The following is a 6,005-nucleotide window of genomic DNA, read 5'->3' as shown; positions in this document are numbered from 1 at the left end:
TAGATAAATTTAATTTGGACCTAATTGTGGTTTTAGTCATTTTCAAAATAAACTCTCACTAATTTAGTTTTTTCATTTAAGATTTATATGATTTTTTTTTTCCATATAGACCTCTTCAATTAGTAAAACCCTCAAACCTAACCAGGGTTAACCTTCTTAGAAATATTTTTTTAACATTTTTTTTTTGTAAATTATTCTATATCTCTCTACTGTTGCTTTCTCTATACTTCCATTGTAATATATATATATACTACCAACTATTGTTATATTTGTATAATGGTGTGTTTTATGTATAATTAATTGTAATTTTCTTTTTCAAAGTATGCAACAGTTATCTTTATTTTTTAGTATATTTTTCATAGAAATTATACGAGAATAAACCTTACATCATGGAGGTCAATGAGATTCTTTCAAAATGCATTACTTGAGTAAGAAGATTTAGGGTTCGAAGTGTAATGTTGAAATTTTGATGGTGTTTACATAAGATATTCTGATGGTGTTTCTGATAGTTATTACGTAAACATGAAAGCCTGTAAAAATAAATTTATAAGAGTTAGCTATAGGAGAATTTGAGTTTAGAATTTGTAAATACAGAATTTAGAGAGAAAATAAAAAAATCGAAAAAAATAGATAATACTTATTAATTAACATAATCAATACAAATTTAAAAAGTCTCTTATATAAACTTGCACATGACTCCACTAAATTAGAAAATAAGAGATTATCTACCCACTAATCTATACATGACTCCACTAAGTTAGAAAATAAGAAAATATTACTAGAAAAACAATCAATTAATCTTATCTAAAAACAAAAGAAAAAGAAAAAGAATAAAGTCTTGCTGCTGATGGGTGCCATATGAAAACCAGATATGGAAGGCCTATTATATTGCTTGATGATGTGCTTCTCTCTGTTGCAACTAAATTTTGATGGAAAAGAAGGCAAAAAGTATTTGGAGCCGTTGTTCGCTGCTGCTCTAAGGGTCGCGCCCTGGTGGGTCTAGGCTTACTAGCTTTTGTCTTCTCTCATACGTTGATGATTCGGATTGCGGTGAGGCTACTGCAGCTATTGCTATTGAGTTGGGGGCTGCTCATGTAACGACCAAATTAGGACACAAGGACGAGGCAATATACATATATACACAAACATTATTTTATTATTATTCTTATATAATTGTAAAAAAGTTTAGTTCATAAATTTAAATTATAAAAAAATTATACAAATAATTACAAAAGAGTCTCATTAAATCTGCACAATAATATAAAATATAAATTATTTCTAAAAATTATCCCAATTTTTTTTAAAAAACCCCTCAGGGTATCCATAAATATTCGACATGCGTATTTAAAGTATTGAATATTTTGTTCTTAATGTTTTTAAAATATTTTTTTTATTAAAATCGCATGTAAGAGAAGCCTAAAATGGTTTCGAATATTTGATTCCAAACACGACCCTATTTTTAGACATGTCCATACTAGTGAGTTTAGAGGGCATGCATTATGAGAAATTTTCGAGGGCAAGCTAGAACCTTTTGTTCCAATGTTTTGATTTGGTTGCATTAGATCCCAATGCTTGGGTCACAATAGCTTGTATGGCTTGGAGTGCAATTTCCAAGGTAATTAGCTAAGAACTTCCCTTGGGTTAATTGAGTGCGATTTTGTTCATCTTAAGTGACTTTATCTTGAGTTGATAACATCGCCGCCTTTCCTCATTGTTGCGCAACAGGTCGACGAGACAATGATGGGTCAGCGAGGTAGTGAGTCGATGGCGGGAGAAAAGAGATAGAAATGGGGGATGAGTAAAGAGGGCAAGATAACAAGTCAATGATGAGACAACAATGTAACAGGTCAACGACAGGAGAAAAGAAAAAAGAAAGAGAAACAAAGTGATGAGAGAGAGAGACCAAAATAATGTTTTGACCTCTAAGGTAAAGTCACTCCAAATTGAATAAAATTGCACTTGAGTTAATTATAACATCTAAATTATTCGAGATTTTGTTGTTGCTTAGTCTCTTAATTCGTACATAATAATAATTATTTATAATACAATCCCCTCTTATTATCATTTTAAACCACCAGAAGAATTTTAATTAAATAATAATATCATAAAAGGAATCGGGGGAGGGAACATGACCCCATTATGTGTGTTTCTTCTCTAGGTGTATCGAAAGAATTTTGCTCTGATACCCTAAATTGTTACAAACCACCCCTTCCCTCCCCCTCCCCCAAACGACTTGTGTGATTGACTATGAATCCTAAATCATGACTTTGAGTTCACAAAATCTGACCATTCATCCATATTATTATCAAAGAAAATAACTAATGTTCATAATTAAAATAACTAAAATAATATTCCTCCAAAATGCTTAAGAGTTCACACAATTGGAATAATTGATAATAGCTAAAACTAAATTAGTCTAATTGGGAACATTTGAGATGAGAATCCCTGGTTTTGAGTCCGTGCATAGGGCAACTAATCTTGCACGTAGAAAAAAAAAAAGTTTGGGAGATCAGCAAGTTCAAAACCCAGTGAAAATTACAAATATATTTTAATTTCAAGAATTCTCAAATCTTCCTAATGCAATCACATATATTCACAAAAGATTCAGTTTGTATAACATGCATAGCTACCAACTTCTTCACCATGTATAAACATAACTCATTATTAAAACAAAATTCTAATAGGCAATATAATCCTAAATTCATCAATGCAATGGGATTCACAATTCTTGGAATCTCTTAGGGGGTGTTTGTTAATCAAGATAAGAAGGAGAAAATGTCAAATATAGGAAGCATTCCAAATGTTTAGTCTTTCCAACGTATTTGTTAAATTTATCTGATTATTTTTGAAAAAACCTCACGTGATCTCTTATCTCTCCCCTTCAAGATAAATTTATCCGACCTCTCCCCTCGGATAAATTTATCTGATTTTTTCAAGATAAGGCTCAATTACTTATATACCTCTTATAGGATAGTTAATGTCATTTAATGTATTTTAAAAATTTAAATTTATTAAAAATAACTTATTTATTTAAGTCTTATAATTAATATTATTTAATACATTTTTAAATTATTATATATTTTAACAATTTTTAAAATTTAAATAACATTATTCATTTCATTAATTTTTAAAATTTAAATTTCTCTTTCTCTCTCTCTATATATATTATTAACTAATATAATTCATTTCACCAATTTTTAAATTATTTTATTTAATTTTATATTTTATTATCTATTATAAAAATATATTTTGACCATTTTTAATTATCTACGTGAAATTATTGTAATTCTAATAATAATTATTTCTACTTTTCAACTCCTTTTACATTTATTTTTGAACATAAATTTAGAAAATAAAATATTATTTTTATTTTTAATTTTAATTATTTTGACAATTCATATTAATCATAAAATAGTATTTTAATCATAAATTTAATAATAAAGATATTTTGGTAAAAAAAACTCTTATCTTGATACTTATCATATGTATTAATAAACATAAAAAGAAAAAATACAATTATCAATGGATTCCAAAAAATTTAACACACTTTGATAGAAATCTTAAAATATTTTTCAATCTTATCTTGATCATTCCATATCTTGATCCGGAATGCATTCCAAACTTATCTTAATACCTCTTATCTTGCTCATTTTAACAAACGCCTCCCTAATGTACAAGGTGATCCATTATTTTTGAAACACTTCCACTACTAAAGCTACCATTGTTGGTGGTTTTCAATCGTTGTCCAAGTCACATATATTTGTTTCTTAGGTTGAAGTCGAATTTACAAGGACTCTACTGCTATGACCACGTTTAGGAACAATTTTGGATCGAGAGATCCTTTTATTGGTATTAAAGTTAAAGCTAAATGAGTTAGTTCAAGAGGAAAGGGGTTGTCACAGCCTAAGGGCACCACTATAATTAGTAGCATAGGGCATTATTATAGTTAGTAACCTAAGCTGCACATGGGCACTTGGGTTTACTACCAGAAAGAGAGAGTTAGTTACTTAGAACCCTCTAGATTGTAGGCAGCCTATAAATAAAGCTACTCAAGGAGGATGGGGATCGTGTGAGAGTGAGAATTATACCTCTGATCTTTTCCCTTTCTCTATTCTGATACAATTCTCTCTCTCCCCCTCAATTTTTTTTTTTCTTTTTTTTCCATAATACCGGAAGAGTCCCCTTGTCAGATCCTCGGAACTGACATTAAAGTTAAAACTAAATGAATTTGCAACTTTTACTAGATGATAAGATTACTTCAAAGCTCTTGTATGCTTGCATGTCCATTAGATTAATGGATGTTGAAAATCGGAACTGACATTAAAGTTAAAACTAAGAGCGTGTTTGATAGCTCAAATGTTTCAAAAAAAAAGTAATTTTTCCACCATTTTCTAATTTTTGTATTGTTTGATAGTATTTTTTTTTCAAGGAACTCATTTTCCTACTAATGGTCACCTGAGATCAAGGAAATCAAATTTCTTGGAGAGGAGATGAAATTTTCCTGAATATTGGAAAATGGAGGTGGCGGCTTTGGGTGGGGGGGTATAGAAATATATGTTGGGGGTGGGGTGGATTGGGGTTATTTAATAAATATAAATATATAAATATATGTATAAAAATAAATATGTAAAAAATTTAATAATTAATAAATATAAATATATAAAAAATGAATATGTCAAAAATTATATATAAATTATTTTTTTAGAAAACAAAAAAAATTAATTTTGCAGTTTCATTTTTTGAGAAAATAATTTAATTAATTTAAAATATGTTATTATTTTAATTTTTTTATACAAGATTTAATATTTTTTAATACATTTTCATCATTGAATTTCATAAAAAATGTGTCATTTTTCATGAAAAATAATGCCTATCAAACACAAAATGCTAGAAAAATTATCCAATTCTATGGAAAATAACATCATTTTCTAGGTAAAAAATTATACCAATCAAACAGCTTAAATTTTCAATTTCTAAGAATTCATTTTTGCTAGAATTTAATTTCTTGAAATTTATTTTCTTTCCACTCAAATTCCACCATTGCAATCAAACGCACCCTAAATGAATTTGCAACCCCTACTAGATGATAAGATTACTTCAAGGCTCTTGTATGCTTGCATGTCCATTAGATTAATGGATGCTGAAAAGTTGCCCTCTGAATTATTTTCCAGTGCTGTCTATACTTAGCCTATGGTAAGGGTCTTGTTGATAGTGTCTTTTTAAATCTAGCCCTTTTTTTATTCCTCTTCCATTGTTGTAGACATTGAAAAGTTATTCTTACAAAAACCTAGTCCGATGCTATAAATGAACATTTAAAGTATAAAAATGCGTCCAGTGCATGAAATTTTTCACCTTCCAAGAGTCAGAATGCGGTCTCACCCTTACTTTGCAAAGAGATTATTTTCATAACTAAAACCCAAGATCTCTACTTACAAAAGAACAACCGTTATCAAGGCTTCTTGCCTTCTAAATGATAATCCAAAAGCACCAAGAGTAAAAACATTTTGTTACCAAAGTAGCCAACACTCAAAAGTATGAACTCTTTTGTTAGCCCCAAACTCGGATCACATAGAAAGGCTAACAGACCTTCATATACCCCCACAATCTCAAGGTATACGCAGTAGTCCACATTTAGTCCTTTATTTAAGACACTTAAAAAGGCATTCATCTTCTTGGACCCAGTTTCTGAAGAAACACCGAGCCTAGTCAATGAAGACTTCAGCCAGGCCCTAATAAGGTCCGGACCTGCCTAATTTAAGTTGGACTCATTCTCTGGGTCGACTTCAGAGTACTCACACCCCTCCCCCCATCTCTGCTATTGAACAATTTCTAGTCTACTATAGGATGATCTTAAAAGAAGAACCGACAATACCATACTAAAAGTAAAGCTAAAGATGAAAGGAGATCCCTTACAAAGAACAATGAAGATATTCTAATAGAAATAAACGAGCAAAACTAAAGAAACAATGCTACCTCCTTTTCTCAACTAACTCCTCCTCACCTTA

The sequence above is a fragment of the Diospyros lotus genome, chromosome 3 (genome assembly GCF_014633365.1).
Source record: "Diospyros lotus cultivar Yz01 chromosome 3, ASM1463336v1, whole genome shotgun sequence".
Lineage (NCBI taxonomy): Eukaryota > Viridiplantae > Streptophyta > Magnoliopsida > Ericales > Ebenaceae > Diospyros > Diospyros lotus.
The sequence above is the reverse complement of the archived record's forward strand: the minus strand, read 5'-3'. Positions refer to the sequence as shown.